Source organism: Triticum aestivum, chromosome 7B (genome assembly GCF_018294505.1).
Source record: "Triticum aestivum cultivar Chinese Spring chromosome 7B, IWGSC CS RefSeq v2.1, whole genome shotgun sequence".
NCBI classification, from domain to species: domain Eukaryota; kingdom Viridiplantae; phylum Streptophyta; class Magnoliopsida; order Poales; family Poaceae; genus Triticum; species Triticum aestivum.
The window spans coordinates 13,681,318-13,700,449 of record NC_057813.1 but is presented as its reverse complement, the minus strand read 5'-3'; the positions used below and the strand labels follow the sequence as shown (position 1 = coordinate 13,700,449).

At 44.1% G+C, this 19,132-nt stretch overlaps 1 long non-coding RNA gene and 1 pseudogene across 2 annotated transcripts; one reads left to right on the top strand and one right to left on the bottom strand.

The window, feature by feature from the left end:
- The window catches only part of LOC123157554 (ABC transporter C family member 10-like), a 46,086-nt pseudogene that overhangs the window by 3,366 nt on the left and 23,588 nt on the right, over window positions 1-19,132 (bottom strand).
- On the top strand, window positions 14,290-18,002 carry LOC123158945 (uncharacterized). Of its 2 annotated transcripts, XR_006479402.1 has the most exons (4): window positions 14,290-14,650; window positions 14,742-14,836; window positions 16,188-17,186; window positions 17,713-18,002. It is a non-coding gene; the product is annotated as an uncharacterized lncRNA (long non-coding RNA). The 2 variants fall into 2 exon arrangements; XR_006479401.1 differs by having other exon boundaries at window positions 14,302-14,650; window positions 16,188-18,002.

Sequence of the window (19,132 nt, the reverse complement as noted above, 5' to 3'; positions counted from 1 at the left end):
CTTTACCTACCCCAAATTAGAACATCCATGTCATGTTGCAAATCCATGGAGCGGAGAAGTAAAGTTAAACAAATGAGATCTTGGACATTTGGCACCATTAGTTACATTGAGTGCCAATTTCTCGCATGGCCTAACTGATGTGGAACCAATACGATTTCCCCGTCGATGATCAAAACAATCAAATATATATTTGTGTATTTATTATTATACGATTATTACGCCTGATGTTTGTACTCTACTAACCCATAAATGGATAAGTTGTACTCGCTCCGTCCTATAATATAAGAGTGTTTTTACCCTAGTGCACGTTCCCGAAGGGATTGAATTTCTGCGTGTGATCAGAGAATTATTGGAAGACCAGCGCCCATTTTACGCTAGCTGAACATTCTTCTTGGAGGTCCCATTTTGGTTGGCAGAGTTGGTAGCATGGCGTTTGTTCAATTGTGAGAAAAGGAGAGGTTCTTTAGAGAAGGCACCTAAGGCCCTTCCCAGTGCTCCACCGTGGGCAGGTGCTAAGCATGCCATGTAAGCGAAAAAATGACATGGCACAATATTTAAGGTGGAGAGAGAACACTTTGGTGACCCCAGGAAGAACCAATGCCAAGCGCGAGAACCTAGGAAAACCACTTAAATGAAGCAATTTGACCAATGCATGAAAGACTTTAGGTGCCAAGTCATTAAATAAAGTGTGCTTAGCAACAACAAGTTAAGCACCTATGCATTGAGGGGTTGAGTTGCAAAGGTATTTAATGCACTTAGCACCTTCTCTAAGCACCTTTGCATTGGAAGAGGTCTAAGCAAGATACAGAGAAGTTGCTTGGTACTCCCTCCTTTCCGGTTTATAGGGCTTATCTTAAAATTTTAGTTTTTCATTTTATAAGGCTCAATTTGGTTGTTACCCATTACATGTTCAAATTCCAAGGTGCATTAAATCATTGGATGCAAGTATTAAGAGAAAATTGACCAATGCATGTACTTTATGCATGCATGTATTACAATTAATACATTGGTAAACATAATTTTTGAGGAAAACAAGAACATTACTTGGGTGTTTTTGCAAACTATAAAAAGTATTCCACCACTCACCATCTACCTTGGTTGGTGAGATTTTTGAATTGAACCCTATAAACCGGAAAGGAGGGAGTAGGAGAGAAGACTTGTGAAATTTGTTCACTAGGGTCCAAAGGGGCAGCTGGAGAAAGAAAAGGTGGCCAATATTTTACACTGACTCTAGAGGTCGATCACCTCACCATGAGAGGGAATGTTATAGCGTCCTCCCGATCCACGCCATGAATTAAGAAAACAGAACCTACTTTTCCAAGATACGACACCTTCTTAGAAGTGCGCGTCCCAGGCAGAAGAGCTGCCTTTGGCCCATGCTCCAGTTTGACCCACTTTTCACAACTACTAGTAGAACGCCCGTGCGTTGCTACAGACTACAATGGGTATAAATGATCAAACAAATAACTAAGGTTGTCTCCAAGGTCGAAGCTTATTTAGTCCTCGTATGTTCGAGCGTGTTCGAACATCAAATGGGTGCCTAGCAGGCTCCTTAGAATTCAATCGTCTGATGCGTGGTTTAACTTGTCATGCTCTCCGCCTTCCTAATTTAGGTCTAATCTTGCGTCCACCACCTCTCTCTACACCCTCCCCATGGCTTCCCATATTGTACATGTTGCTCATCTAGGCTTTAGCCCCATTAGTGATAAAATTCAGGTGGGGATATACCTGGCCATGGGAAGCCCGGCCCGGCCCGACACTAGTAGAAAAAGGGGTATTTGTCCCGGTTCATAAGAGCCTTTAGTCCTGGTTCTGAAATCGGGACTAAAGGGTCGTTACTAAAGCCTTCCTCTTTAGTCCCGGTTCTTACACGAACCGGGACTAAAGGTCGTCCATGTGGCCGCTGCTTGGAGGTCCACCTTTAGTCCCGGTTGGTAACACCAACCGGTACTAAAGAAAATTTTATGATTTTTTTTAAATTTCCTTTTTTGAATTTTTTTTATTTTTAAATTTTTGAATTATTTTAACCTCTAATCTCTAATCACCCTCATCACTGCTCAATTTAACCTCTAATCTCTAATCACCCCTCATCATTCCAAATCATCTAACTTCCCGAACGGTCACCCATCTCTACTTATTCAATAATTATTTAGTAACATTAATATTTCTTGAATAAGTAGTTTGACCACAGTTTGACCATAATTTGACCACAGTTTGACCAGATTTGACCAAAATTCAAAAACACTGAAATAATTATTTAGTAACACTAATATTTCTTGAATAAGTAGTTTGACCATTGTTTGACCACAGTTTGACCAGATTTGACCAAAATTTAAAAAAACTGAAATAATTATTTAGTAACACTAATATTCTTGAATAATTATTTAGTAACACTAATATTCTTAAATAAGTAGTTTGACCATAGTTTGACCAGATTTAACAAAAATTAAAAAAAACTGAAATTTGAGCATAACTTTTTTTCCTTTTAGTAACACTAATGGGACCTTTGCCGCATGAACCGGGACTGTCGTAGAATTGTCACGGCAGATGTCCTCTTGCAAGGACTTAGTCGCGAGGCCAACGCATCTATGTGGTAGCTTGAGAGGGGTTGGGCGGAATCGAGAGACGCTAGGCGGATCATCACACAAGACGAGGATTTAGACAGCTTCGGGCCCCGGGAAACATCATCCGGAATAGCCCTACATGTTGTTTGAGGCTAGGTCTCATTATGCTCATCGAGAGTCGCCGCATAAGCCGGCTCCCCCTTTGTGTCTAGCCCTAAATATTGTTTCTCGTTACTTGTCCCTCTTTGGGGTGCCCTGCCCCTATATAAGTTAGAGGGGTGGGTTACATGGGGAGTCCAAATAGGATTAGGACTAGCCTATCTTCTACTACAAGCCGGGTACAAGTCCGGGTCTTGACTCCTTGTAAGGGAGATATTCCTCACGCCTTTCCTCTTAAGTCGGCCTACCATAACGTAAGCCGGCCTTCTAGGCCTTGAGCCTCCTGGGCCCCCGGGTCTTGTCGCTCCTCTGATCCGCTTGCCAGGTCACCCATAAGCCGCCAGGATCGGGCGGGTCACTTAGTATGTCGTCCAGTCAGGGCGGATCATTAGTGAGTCGCCAAGTCCGGCTGGGTTATACTTCCGGCCGGGTTACACCGCGGGGTATATCCCCGACATTAGCCCCCAAGTTTAGCTTGGATTTATCCATGGTAAACTTATGCTGCAAAATAAACACAAGAACAAATTTGATAGGTTGTGCTCCGGGTTAATAATTCTTGTAAACCGGCACCTGAACATCCTTAAATCCTTGTCATTTCCTTCTTCTAGAAAGTCCGGGTCAATAGACCAGCTTCACAATCAATTTGCATGTAGAAGAAATATTGTAAACAAATAATCCATTTGAGTCGGCTTCCAAAGCGCCGGCTTGAAAAATATAGATCTTGAAATACTCATCTGATTTTCAACCGGCTTAAAGATGTAGATCTTGCCGAGTTATAATTTCCAAAATCACCGGGTTATAAAAGACTGATGATGTCGAGCCATAATTGTTGTTGACACCGGGTCATGTAATTGATCTTCCTAATTTACTCAAACCTGAGAATTTGAAGATGTTCCTTCTTTATATGCATAATACCTGTAGCCCCCAAGTCTTAAGAGGAGAACATAGTGATAACTTAAGACTTGCTTCAATATAAGTGTTGCAACCTTGAAGAAATCCGGGTTATTCATCTCAATCATTAGTCATAAACTGAATATTCCACATATGTAGCCCCCAAGTGTCGGGTTGTTATGCTTGCAGAAACATGGGACTTGTAATTGCCTTATGCTCATAAAAATTTCAACCAGTGTAGCCCCCAAGGGCCGGGTCATTATGCAATAATGAGCAGGGACTTTGTAAATAATTCATTAATAATAACATCATATGATGTAATCTCCACCATGGGTCTTGAACCCACGTCCATAAGGTTAAGAGCTTTGTACTCTACCAACTGAGTAGTGGATCTTTCAATGTAATGGACTGAGGCTTGTGTACCTTGAATTTTTTGAGAGGAGCAATTGGTAGCCCCTAAGGGCCGGCTCATTTAAAATGTGATGAGTCTGGTCTTTAATAAGTTGAGCAAAAATTGACTTTACATTAGCCCCCAAGTGCCATGGTGCATGCTGGCAGTGACATGGGACTTGTATATTCGATGTAATCTCAATTTGAATAATGTAGCCCTCAAGTGTCGGGTCGTAAGCCTGCAGCAACTCGGGACTATTCCTTTCATTATAGAATAAATCATATCCATTGATAAAATAATAGCCATTGCGCTGAAGCAACTTTGAAAACCTCAATCATAACACTGGTTATTGATAATCACAATAGAAATCCATCCATGTTGGTTATTTAAGATTTGAACAATATAATTCGGTATGAAAACCTCAATCATTCAATATCATCATGAGAATCTAGCCAGTTTTGGCTATTAAAGATTTGAATACATCATCGGTTGACAAGTAAATCCGGAGTTTAAATACCTGGCGGCTCTTGGCCGATGCGCATTCATTGTAACCCGATGGCGTATAGCCTTTGAGAAAATCAAGAATTAATAACCCTTTTGAGACATCAATTTCAATCTTTGATGATAGGCTTGAACTTGATCATTTGTGTAAGCCGTAGCTCTGTAGATCCTGCACAGAGTTTAAACAACATATGCCCTGGCGACTTAATGTCAAGAAGCCAGGGCGGGTAACCACCCAAATATAGTCTTATCCTGCACACAAGTAGATCACAAGATCCCTATGATCCTTTGAATGATATCGCCGGTTTATGTGACCCGGACAGTGAAGTTGATAACTCAATTCTGTAAGAGCCGGCACATATGATATTTGTGACAACTCAAATACTTGTGATTGTATAAAAAAAATAAAAAAAATTAGGCTTCTGATTCGAATACGATCAGTAAACCGTTCCAAAGGGGTTAAGCTAAGATTCGAATACGATCATATAGCCCCCAGTGGCGTTGGTGATGCCGATCAAAGTGGGTATCGACAGCTATGTTCTCTTTGGTTCGAATACGACCCATGTTTGAACAGGAAGCCCCTAAGTGACCTTAAGAGTTGTTTAGCGATGCTAATTCGAATACGATCCACGTCGATTCCCAAAGGGGTTGAGCTATAATTCGGATACGATCAAGAAGCCCCCAAGTAGGTTCAGCAGTTTGCTAATCAAAAGGGTATCGACAGCTATGTTCTCTTTGGTTCGAATATGACCTATGTTTGAACAGGAAGCCCCCAAGTGACCATATATAATTTTGGCATTGCGCCGATCAAGAGGGTACTGATAGCTATGCCCGATGAGCAGGAAGCCCCCAAGTGACCATAATAAAATAAGCCGTAAGGCAGGATACCCATGTTTTGAAACATGCATCATGGCAGCAAGTTCCTTTTGGTAACCATTAATTTGTTCAAGCTCTCGAACTTTCTAGAGATTAATTCTTTTGAACCAGAAATTCTTAAACCGGATATTGAGATCCTCAAAGCTTTGTAAGGGACAAATTTACCTTGATCCGGATGTTGAACCGGTTTTGAGAGCTTCAAAGCTTTGCGGGAGAAAGATGTCTCTTGAGCTGTATTTTAAACCGGAATCCTCATTTTGAATCGGAAATTTTCCCGACGGCCTTTAAATATTTGCCAATAAAGCAGTAGCCTCCAGGGCCGGGTTATCTTCCCTTCAATGACCCGGAGTTCTTGAATTCATTGAAACCGGCTAATTTTGCCGAGCCATACCATTGTAGCCCCCGAGTCTCAAGATGACTCGAAGTGTTGGCTTGAGATTCTTCATATTTGACCATAGCAGAAGGTGTATATCATTGGCGTTGATAGCGCGATGTGAATCCACAGAAGGTTGAGGTGACTGCGGCGGGTTATAAATGATCCCATATGAACCGTGTCAGCAACTCGGCCAATGGTTTCTTCCAACTGGCTGTTTGAAGTTTAACCAAACAATAGTGCGGCGACTTGTGCGCCTGCCCATTGAGCCATCCAGTGCAGACGACGGCTAATAATACATGATAATTTGCCTCCAATGTGTTGGAAGAAAACCGGGCTTCCCGAGTAGTGACTTGCTCATACTCAATAAACAACTCATGCAGACAGGTGCGGCCCGATCTGTTGATGTAGACCAGGCCACGGGAGACGGACGGTAAAGACGACTGCAACATCTGAGGTGGCACGGACAGATAAACCGGCCGTGGCGTTGTAAGCCGGTGCGGACGGGCAAGTTGTCCTTCTTGTTGTAAGCTGACGTGGTCGCGGGAGACGGCCATGGCGTTGTGAGCCGGTGCGGGAGTCCGTTGAGTGATGATGACCACCTGTGCCAAAAGATGTTGGCGTGCCTCCATCTCCGCGGTATAATATCCCTTTTTGTTATAAATAATTGCCCTGCATAAACAATATTGCAGACCAAGGCAAAGATAAACTTGTTCTTTAACAAAAACAATACATTTAATAAAATACACTTGGATGAATATCACCTGATATTTTTTGCCGGTCAGTGAGACCCGGCAGAGGCAGCAGGCCGACCCGCAAGGTCAGTGAGACCCGGCCAAGGTGACTTGGCAACGAGGTTGCTCAGAGGCGAGGCAAGCGGTTCAAAGTTGAGGCCACGGCGAGCAGACCAAGCCGGCCACAGAGTTGAGGGCAGGGGCACCGCGGCACGGCAGAGTCAGCAGTGACGGCGGCGGTCCGAAACAGCAGCCAGCCACAAGTGAAGCGGCGGCGATTTGAAACAGGAAGATATGGCTCCGGTTTAATGCCATCGGGCCATGGCGGCTTGTAAGGCCGGTCGTAATGGTAGTATCATAGCTAGTATCATGCATGCCAACTAGACTATTTTGCTGAGGTGGCATAGAATTAAATGAAGAAAGAGAGTGTTGAGTATCATATTATGATACTGTATCATATTAAATGCTATGCTACTATGTGTCATGCATGGCAATAAATAAGGTTACCTATGATACTAGTATATAATACTGTGCATTACGGAGGTAGTATCATTCCTTAGTATCATGTGCATGATACTAAGGTATGATACTACCCATTACAAGCAGCCTAACCGCAGAGACAGCAGCAGCGGGTGAGGCTTGAGTTGACTCGATCCGGCGGCGGTTTGAAGAAAACATCCGTCCGATCAGACTGTACTCACCTCTTCCATCACTAAATATTGAAATCGATGGATATATTTTTCCTTGCGTGGCTCCATATAAGGAGACATAAAGACTGTTTTTGGAAATTCTGTACGTACTAGTACATTTTTCCCAAATGATGACGGTGCTTGTAGTACTAATCATTAATGCTTCTTTGGACGGATACCCATGCTAGTGCTGACCTTTGATAGCTCCCTTGTCGCTTTGGACAGCGCTTCAGGTTATGTGATGCATCTCCAGAAAGGAATCTCATTTTTGGCTTGATCCTCCGTCCTGGTGATGGATCTGGGTTCGGATTAACAATATGTAGAAACGGAGTACAGCCATGGCAACAACAAAGTCGCTTGAGGATTCGTAGACAGCCGCAGTAGACGCAGCAAACCGGCTTGGATGTGAAGGCAAACCACTACGTGGCTGGTGACTTGAGGGTGGAAACGAGGCTGCAGTAGCCTAGAGCACGGCCACGGCAGAGGCGACTTTAGAATAACTCATAGGCGAGGTGGCTCGCGGAGGCCCATGGTGGTTTGGAAACGGCGATGGTGACTCGACGCGGCCCACGGCAGCAAAGCAAGTCGACGGGGCGGCAAGCCGGATCAAGCATGGCTGTATCGTTGCGGCGGCGGCTCAGGCGGATCTTGTTCAGGTCGTAGTTTGACTTTGGTCATTTGAACAACTAGAACTCGGCGTTTTACTGCAGCCTGGGCGACTTACATGTGTCTTATATGTAGTAATACCACAGATGAACCAGCCCGTGCAGCTCTCCCTGTCTTGGACTTGTCGTTGCATAGACGATGGAAATCCTACCAGCGGCAACTTCTTTGCGGCGGCAGCAGAACAAACCGTAACCGATGCAGCGACTCCCTGATGCAGCAACTCCCTGGCGCAGTGGCCGGCCGGCCGGCTTGACGCGTCAGCTGCTACGAGGTGGATGGACGGGGCCCAGCGGCGGCTCACGGACAGGCCTTGGCGGAGGTCAGCAGAGTGAGGCCACGACAAGTCGCGGAGGTCATGGCTCGACCAGGATCGGTGAGGGAAAACCGGTTCGATGGCAGAGACCAAGTCTCTTGTCTAATCCACTTACGAGTCGTGGGATGTTTCCTTTTCTCTTTCCTTTTGTTTTTCCTTTTTGGCATCTGAACCGAATCCAGCTTGGAGCAGTACGCAATCGACCTGGCTTGACTTTTGGTAAAAACAACCTTGAACCGCCGATCGAACGAATCTGAAACACTTGAACCAACTGGACGTCGATGCACCTGATCCAAAATTCCGTCGGTCTTGGCGACTTTTCAATAAAACAGCGGCGGAACAGCTCGCAACCCTAATTCCTTTGAACCTTAAATCTGACAGATCATCAATCTGGACTGATGAACTCGTCACTGATGCAAATCCTTTCAATCCAGCTTTTCTTCATCTGAAAAATTGCGAGCCCCTTGATCCCTAAGAGAGATCCCTCCAAGAACTCAACACCACCGTGCGCGAGCCCCACGGTGGGCGCCAACTGTTATGGAATTGCCACGGCAGATGTCCTCTTGCAAGGACTTAGTCGCGAGGCCAACACATCTATGTGGTAGCTTGAGAGGGGTTGGGCGGAATCGAGAGACGCTAGGCGGATCATCACACAAGACGAGGATTTAGACAGCTTCAGGCCCCGGGAAACATCATCCGGAATAGCCCTACATGTTGTTTGAGGCTAGGTCTCATTATGCTCATCGAGAGTCGCCACATAAGCCGGCTCCCCCTTTGTGTCTAGCCCTAAATATTGTTTCTTGTTACTTGTCCCTCTTTGGGGTGCCCTGCCCCTCCTTATATAAGTTAGAGGGGCGGGTTACATGTGGAGTCCAAATAGGATTAGGACTAGCCTATCTTTGACTACAAGCCGGGTACAAGTCCGGGTTTTGATTTCTTGTAAGGGAGATATTCCTCACGCCTTTCCTCTTAAGCCGGCCTACCATAACGTAAGCCGGCCTTCTGGGCCTTGAGCCTCCTGGGCCCCCGGGTCTTGTCGCTCCTCTGATCCGCTTGCCAGGTCACCCATAAGCCGCCAGGATCGGGTGGGTCACTTAGTGTGTCGTCCAGTCGGGGCGGACCATTAGTGAGTCGCCAAATCCGGCTGGGTTATACTTCTGGCCGGGTTACACCGCGGGTATATCCCCGACAGGGACCAATGCTCACATTAGTCCCGGTTCATGACTGAACCGGGACTAATGGGCTAACCCGGCCTGGACGAAAGCCCTGTTTTCTACTAGTGCGACCCGGCCCGAAAAAGCCCGACCCGTCCCGGCCCGACGCTGCCCCGGGGTCGGGCTCGGGCCTAGATTTTGAGCCCGAAGGCCGAGCCAGGCCGGGCCCGGACCCGTCGTTTTCACGTTTTTTTGGAAGGTCGGGCCGGGCCGGCCCGAAGCCCGACGGGCTTTTACATGTTCGGGTCGGGCTCGGGCCCGGGCCTGGGTTTTTTGCGTCGGGCTTGGCTAGGCCCGGCCCGAAGCCCGGACCGGCCCGAGGTATGGCCAGGTATAGGTCGGGAAAACTCTTCCCATGAAAATTCGAAAAAAGTCAATGGTCTAGACAGTCCGGGCACCCCGAAAGCCAGACCATGTGAGAGACATATGTGATTGCGCTCCACCATGTTATCTTCAACTGGCGGGCCCAACGCAAAAACCCCACCCCATGATGCATCCCTCCTTTCTCGTGTCGAACCCTCCCCTTCCCTCTCGGTTTCACGTCGTAACAGGACATTTCTCGCTAGAGCCCTCTCCTTTAAGACCGGATGATGTCCACCTCACCTTCGACATGGCACCCTCTCTTCTTCACACCGTACTTCCACACAGACCGCCAAGAAGGAGTCCCCGCGCCAACCGGCCCGCTTTCTGCCCTAATACCCTCCGCCCGTGTTTTGGGCTGATTCGCCACCGCCATCAAGGGGGAGGAGGAGTGCGTCGCCCGTGACACCCCCCAAGCCAAGAAGGTAGATCTGATGTCTGTTAAACTATTTCCACATTGTAATGTACTTATTAACTCTTAAAGAAATCAATGTATTTACCCTTCTATCCTAACAAAAAAAACTCACACAGCTCAACCGCTCAACCATCTCTAAAGAAATGCAACTTCTTATTTTCTAAAGGAGAGAAATTATTCTGCTCAAACATAACTCAATAGACCAACCCCAACCCCATCCAGAGTTTATTTTAAGACGTAATTGAACAGACGTAACACACAACATGGGAGGTGAGCCCAAGGTTTTTTAGTATGATCCCAAGGTTTCATCAGATCATAGAGGAAGCAATTTACTACATACTTTGAAGGATTCTTTCAGAATTCAGAATGGAACTCTTATTTGTTGTTATTTTACCTTTTTAAGTGTTATTTTCTGGAGCAGTTTTCCAGATGGTATCATGCATAAAATAGGTAGTTTTAGTATTGTAGTTAGATGTTTTCTGTAATAACAAACAATGTATTTCTGATAATAGAAATCAGAAGCCAGGTAGAATGGAATGATCAAATGTGCACTCACTTTTATCTGATGCTTCCTATAAGAAAAGATATTGTGTGATCATGTTGTAGCTATAAGGGCTGACATAGGACGTCATGCCGCGGCGGGGCTCCTCCTTGTTGACCAAGATCTCGAGCTGTTGGACAGTACTTCCGAGACATTTCACCTAGATGGTAGCAAGATTTCACATTCTGCATTTCGAGTCAAAAAACAAACAATGATTGTTAGTTTCCATTTCCAGCTTGCAAGACACAAGTTATACATAACTTAATAAATACTTTGTTTTTCTCTCCCAGCAAGAATATGCATAAATGGGAAGAATATATCTCCCGGATTGCAAGGCACAGTCAATTAATCAAAATGGAATACAATTTATATCAAAAATGGAGTGGTCAAGAACACTCAATTCCATCTCAGTAAAAATATTCTACTGAAATCCCATTCACATCCATTGTTCCATGATGGACTTTACATGTATTTTTTTGTAACGTCTCTGTACTCATAAAGACATTTCCTACAGAATTGGTATCAAAATTCCATCAAAAAAATAAAACGTGAAGACAAAAGTTAAAGATCAGCGAAGTGCCATTGTCATCCCGGTGTTGTAGAGGTATCGAGTATTCCATCCTTTTAATTTTTCCTTGACAACAAGAGATGTATACTTGAAGTGCCATTGTCAATGGAGCCACCCTTTAAAAAATTTCTTTGCAACAGGAGATGTACACCATCAATTACCTGCATGGAACATAAAGACTAACGAATACCACCTATGTACGTTTATCCTGGTACTGCTGGAGACAGTCATAAGAGTTGCCCCACAAATGACAAGAAAATAACAAATCAGATGCTTTGCTAGCTAGCCAATATGAACGATACACCTCTAAATATTAATGATCACAACAAAATCTGATAAAAAAATCTATTAAAAAGACACACCTGCCAAAGAAGCAACTCAACAAGAACATGTTTCTAGTAGATAAGTGCTACAATAGACTACAATAACACACGAGTACATACATAAGTTTCACCTAATCCATAAGAAGTCATATTGTATTCTCAGCAGGTAAATTCTCACTCAAAAGAACCATGGACACAATGATCGACATACCTATAATTCCAGAACATCACAAATGAGACCTTCTATCTGCAACCATTCCACATAACTATGAATCAAATAAGAGTGTAGCTATATCCAGATGGAGTTTAAAGTTGGAAGGCGCTATGGGATGGGCCTTCACACTGGACCCACATGTGTGCAGGGTCAAGAATGTGCATGATGAACATCTCTGATGTAGGTGCTAAAGCATGCAGAATTTCAGACTAACAATGAACTGTGCAGTACATCACTTAGAAAAAAATATATGATAAATCAGTGGATCATGTCAAACTGCACAGAGATGGTGAAAATAGATAAAATGTGGATCCTTTTGGGTTTTGAAGCTTACCAGGAGACGAACAGCCCCTTGACCGCATTTTACCATTTTTTGTGTGCTCGAGGCACTGGAATATTGCTTGTTTGACAAACAGCACAACCATGTCATTAACAATCTTGAGAATAAATGTGCTGCTAATATTTCAATCAAACTATTTAGGGAAGACAGCAGATTAGCCACACAAATACAATGAACATGGTAGATTAAATGCTAACCCATATTTTTTGCATTTCAAGGAGAAAACCCTAGGATTCTTGGCTTTGGGTATCTGATGGCTTCCCATAAATGTGGTTTCACGTCTGAGGAGTCAAAATTTTCAGATTCACAACCTCATCATCTTAGGAGAACACTATATCGATTTACAAAGAATGTCAGTGCTTAGTTTTCAATAATTTAGTGAAAGTGAAGCAAAATTAGAGGTAGTACATGTTACATCATCATCTTCAGATGAATAATAGCAGATGAACATGCAAGTGTTTAAAAGGAACATGCGTATATGTCAGCATTGTGCATGCATGCATGGGACTCCTTCAACGCCTTCAGACCAAACCTTTATAACCATAGATGAAAGACAAGAAAAAGATAGCTACATGTATGCATGGAGAGCGTCATAACTCCAATGGAACAAATAAAATGGCAAACAAAGATGCATAGAGGCTTGAGTGCCAGATTACCTGATGCATGCAACAAGTTGGAATTGTTAGATTATAAAATTACGTGAGAAGCTGGGGATTTTGCTCCTGCGGCTTTTCTATACAGCATCGCCGGATAAAAAAAATAGGACTTCCACAACTATGGTTATCTTAGGATTTCATATGCCAGCCGCCACAATGCAAACTTTGGTTCCATTTAGTTGAAGGAGGCAAGCACACAACCATAGATGTGTATGGCAGTAGAATTTTATCAAAATGCAATATATTCACAGATCTGATAGATTAGCCGCCAACACCCACGAGTCAGGCTGCTGGCCACCTGATGTGCTTGTGTCGTTGGTGGCCATTATCGTCATCTTGTGTGCACCAATTACATATTACAATAGGAGTACTTGGCCTTCTGCCAGACCTCGCTAATGGCAGCCATGGATGGGCTAATTACTTGCAATGCCCGTGCTCCAACCGCTTCGAGTAGAAAGTGTGCCTAATTAGTTTTCTAAAAAAAATCTGATCAAGACAACTAATTTTACTTTGAATCTACATGAAAAATACCCGGGTCGCCGCCGGTGCTGGCCTAGGTCCCGCCGCCGTTGCCCTCGATCTACAGTCATCACCACCCAAAAGAGGTGAGAGATGGAGAGTACAGCATGCGGAGGATCTTCAATACCACGAGGATGCTAGCGGACGACGGAGGTCCAACGCGGATGGTGCCGCTTGGGCGTCAGGTGAGGAAAAAAGAGATGGGATCTGGAGGAGGATGTGGCTATCCAGCCTTAGATGTTGCTTCACGTGGCTCTCAACGGCCGCTGCTGCTATCAGGTAGTTCCCCATGCTCGCCTGGTAGCTTGCTGCTTGCCAGCTCCGATGCAGGAATCCTAGGAGGATGACGCCAGCACCATGGCGAAGGCGAAGTCGACGAGGACGATGACCTGGAGTAAGATTGGATGCTACGGAGGCCCCGATGTTGATTAGAACGAGGCGCATCGGAGTACGGCGGCGACGAGACCGGTGTGGTCCTTGGAGTTGCATGCAGGACTGGGGCATGAGGACGAGGAGCTAGTCGAGGATGCAGAGGCGCCATGACGTCGCGTGGCTGGCGGGTCGAGGGGAGGAGGGCAGTCGTGGCGGTGCATCCCTAATTAACGTGATTGAGGAACTTATGGTATAGTTGATTAATTTAGATTTGATTTTTTAGAGCACTACAAGAAATCAGTTAATCCATGACGGATTTCTGGTGACGTTCTTAAAAACCATCATAGATATAGCGCCGGTCCCTTCGAGTCGTCATAGAAATCGTCACGGATCAACAAGATGCGTATGGCCACTGAAATGATGCCCCATTATGACGGACACTGAAAGACCGTCATGGAAACCATGTGGACCTAGGGCGGACCGTCACCGATGGCTCATGCTGATGTGGCATGTATCCGGTGTGATGCGTATGCTGAATCCTGATTGGTCAATCTGCCCTTCTCGCGGATCGCGCATCACAACCGTCCACTCCCTCGGATAGCACGGTAGGCACATGGCCCAACGGTGGTTGACCGCCTCCACCACCGCTGCTCCCCATCTTCTTCTCCATCCTCCATCCCCCAATTCAATCCTATCCATCTCCCTCCCCCTCGTCCGCCGCCACCACCGGCAACCTCGGTGCCCCTCTCCCTAACCACCACCGCCCCCACCCTCTCCCCTATCCCCCGCTCTTACCTTCTCTCCTTAAACTAGGCGGCCTCAAGAACGAGCAGGCCGAGGCGCTTCCCGATTTGCGGCGCTGCTTCTGGATCTACCGAGCAGCGCCAGAGGTCGGCTCCTTCTCCGCTGTTCTCCGCCAAGGTTGGCCTCCCCTTCCTTTTCCGCGTGGTCCATGGCGCTAACCCCAGACGGTACCGCCTCTCCGGTTCCCAATCCCACCCCTAAATCGATGGATGGATCTCCATGGCTGATGTGTTTTCTTACTGCTTTGGTTGGTCGCAGGTGAGGCACTCAATACCATGGCTGGATGGAGGTTGGGTGATTTCCTTCCCTGACCTCGCCGCCTAGCCACTCCACCACGAGCTTCTCGCCCCCAGGTTGTTCTTCCCCTGCTCGCTGCCTCCCTCTTCCTCTCTATGGATTGGTTGTTGCTGCATGCTTGCTGCTCAAGTACCAGTCATCTCTTGTGTTGGTGCTTCTGCTGTGTGGATTTGTTGATATTCCTTAGCTAGTGTGGATGACTAGATGTGGGTGCGTGACTGTGCTCAACATATTAGAATATTTTCAGATAAAAATAACAATTAGTTCTCAAGTAATAATTTATGGGTTGAGTTCTGCGCATAGTTAAATGTAGCAGCAGCATACAGTTTTCACAGTGCACACTGCCGAACACTTGCTGGCATTGGGTAAATGACTTGCCTTCCATTAACTACAGTCTTGCATTTCTATAAAAAGAGAAAAGATTATCTCTTGCGTCAAATGTACTCTGTGAGATAATAATACATCCACGTGTATGTGTAGTTCATTGGGCCTGTAACCCACTAGTTTGCGTTTCCCCTGTAATGTTTACATCTGCTGTCATGATGAATTTGGCTTTGTAGTCCTTTCCTTGACATATACTTCTCGTTCGAAGAATTAGTATTTTAAAATTTTAGTGTCCACGTAACATCAGTACCTTGGAATATACTGCCTGTTGGAAGGATTAACATTTTATATCCTGAACATTTGTTATTGCAGCTGCATGTATATTTCTGTAGAAACGACTTCTTCCATTAACTACAGTCTTGCATTTTTCCAGAAAAATAATCTAATCTCTTGGGTGCAAATGTTCTCTGCGATACTAATACATATGTGTATGGGTACTACTGGGGCCTGTAGCTCACTAGTTTGTGGTTCCCTGAAATTATTTACCTCTGCTATCATGCTGGTTTCATCTTTGTAGTAAGGTCCTCGACATATACTTCTCGTTCAAAGAATTAGCACTTCAAAATTTTAGTTTGCCTACATAACATCAGTACCTTGGAATATATTTCATGTTGGAAGGATTAACATTTTGTATTCTGGACATTTGTTATTGCAGCTGCTCTTTAGCTATATAACATCAAATCTGGATTTGAACTTTAAATGTTTAGATTATATGACAAGTTAATTGTGCTACTTTTTATTCGCCGGTGTTAGTTACTATGAAGTAGCTGACTGGAGCCAACGATGGATGCTTACTCTCTAGTTATAAGGATTACCTGCTGCTGCTTTTGCTACCTCTTCTGTTCCCTGAATGAATGGTCATGCTGCTTTCTCGCATGCGGTTTCTGTTTCTCTTTTTCTTGGAGAGTGTTTTTCTCTCTAAGAATCATATTCTGGTCAGGCTGCTTGTGCTGTCAAATTTGAACTATTTATTATGGTTGATTTCTATGCCACTAATGCCTACTACCTTCTCCACCCATCCAGCGGCGTACAAGACGTCCTCCTCCTCGATGCAGCCGTTCCCAACGAGCTCTCTTTGCCGAAAGAGGTGCAGAAGCAAGTACAGCACCCCCTTGGCCCCTACATCCTGTCCTACATCGCCTGCACGAGCTCACTGATGGCTGCGTCCTCCTTACCTCCTAGCGTGGCGAGCCTCTCCCCACTTTACCCCAAATATAGATGATACTTGCAATCTGAATACATATCATATTTTGGTTCAGTTTAGAGGCGGATTCAGTTGCTGAGATGAATATGTGAGCTTGATTAGTTGCTGACGGTTTTGTGGATCTGATTCTCTTGCACTATTACACATAATTTAATTAGGGCAAGCTAATGCTGATCCACACGATATGATATAGCTATTTTTTTCTAACATGCACCGTTCTTCATGTTGATTGATATTTTGGGAGTTAATTTGGAAGTTCCAGCTTGTTAGATATAAATTAAGCTGCGACTGTGTATCTTGCTAGAATGGACTTGTTTTATAGATGCGTGTATGTAGTAGTACTTGAGAGAAAACCTAAAAACTGTACTTTTATCATAAGCATCTTAGAACTGTAAGTGTTTTTTCTTGTTTATATTGCTATATGCTTTTATTGTTACTTGGATTTTTATTTCCTGTCAAGTAACTATATTTTTGCTTGAACAGATGTGGCCTTTAATTATGCTCCTGTTGTTTTCTTGTTAATACAAAAGCAACAAGTTCCCTATTCTAAAATAGTGTTTAGGATTCAGATTGTGTTGGACATCAATAATTCTGTACATGGTAGCTGAACTCCCTTCTGTTCAATATCCTATCCCACACTACATATATGATACATCAATTATCACTTATTTTCATACCAATGGTAACCCCTTTTCATGGTTGAAATGGACATTTTCACCATGGCAGTCTGCTTTCTCTATCATAGATTGGAACTGTGGATGCATTACGGTATGATTGATTGTTGTACGAGAAGCTATTATCCTTTTTGTTGTTGGAAGGTAGGACTACCTGTGGTATTATTATTCTCCTATAGCATAATAATCTTATTAAGATGAAAAAAGTTTTGTTCCCTTTTTGTTTTGATGTTTGCCTTGGTTACTAGAATAAAAGTATTGCTTATGTTATTTATTTTCAGCAATGGGTACGGAAGTGCCTCCCCTTGACTTACTTTTCTTAGTTTCACATACTTCATATTTCACGGCACATGAGAGACTGCATTGTAGGAAATTCAGAAGGTTTTCATAGCATGATTCGAGTTTAGTGTATTGATAGCTTAGGACTTGCAGTCAAATAAGCACAGTGTTGTTTACTACCAACTATTGATCTATGTATGCTCATAATGCCTTTTTGTTGCCATCAGTTGTTTCTTTTCACACGAATGATTTTGTTTCACTACTTTGCATCATGGCAGAGAAAAAATATAGAACTTGATAACGTGTAGTAAGCTACTTCCAGTTTCTACTTCTATTTTAACCTACTGACTATAATATTTAATAATGTGACATATTTTTCATCATGTGGCAGATATTGGTTTATGGGAGCATTTCAACAACAAAGACATGATGAGCGAATCCACGGCCAGGAATGCGGGGTCCCTTGGTTGTCCAATGATCATTGTCCTTTGCTTGATGGGTGTGGTGTTGGCTGTAGAGTAGCACAGTTTTCTTCGAGACATGCTTGTAGAATTAAAATCTTTTTTGGGTTCATTTTTTGCTCCCGTACAGGTGTATTTTTGGGTGTGTGTATGTAATTTTTTGTTTTTAAGGACCTGAACATATATTTTCTGTTAAATTATTATTGGCTTCAAATTTCCATGGACAAAGAGAAATGCGTGATGGGCTAATGTCCTGGACTGAGAAATTACTGGGCCTTTCTTGAAATTAATGGACCTAAATTCAAATTGGCTTGATTACTATATGGGCCACCACTCTTGGAGAGTTGAAATTTAGTGGGCCAAAATTTTAGATGGGCTGATTACAACATGGGCTGCCACGTTAGATCCATGTCAGATGATGACGTGGTAGACAAGCTAACGCCGTTATGAGCATGCCAGTTAACCGCCATCGATGACGGTTAAAAACCGTCATGGTCCGTGACGGTTTTCGATGATCCGTCATGGAGCGTGCTGTGGTTAAATTATGACGCGATATACATGACGGAATTCAAATCCGTCACGTATGCCCCTCGATGACGGACTTGCGCAAGTCCATGACAGACAGAAACTGTCACGTATTAACAGATTTCTTGTAGTGGAGATTGATTAGAGATTAATCATAATTGATTTTTTTCACATAAATACATTACGAATAAATGGAAGGAGTATCAAACGCGATTCGGTTTTAGCATGGGAGGGGTGGTGGGAGGTGAGACAAAAATAAACCAGACGAAAATAAACCGGACGGAAGTTGTGGGACTATTCAACCAACTCATCCATTAGGAGTAGAGATTATGACAGGATCTTGATCAGTACTATGGATGAGATAATACCAAACATCATGCTAGCACAAATAAAATAACTAATACGCATATGACTACTAACAATTTGACATATTTATTGGCACATGTATGTTCACACCTACTTTGAGTTCTTGAAATGATTAGAGCTTTTCTGTTTACACACTATTAGTTTCCAACGATGAACTCCAGAAACCAAAGTATAGATAAAGTGAAGTTTCCTACCATGTGAATCCAGTCCCTGTTCCTTCTCCTGGACAGCTTCGAGAAGTTGACATTTGGCAAGAACCTGCAAGCACAATAACAAATGGAGTAACCACTTCAGTTGCACTAGTAGAAAACCAGCCATTAGTCCCGGTTCGTAAGGGCCTTTAGTCCCGGTTCATGAACCGGGACTAATGGGTCGTTACTAATACCTCCACCCATTAGTCCCGGTTCAAACCAGAACTGGGACCAATGTGCCTCCACGTGGCCCTGTGCGCCCACCCCA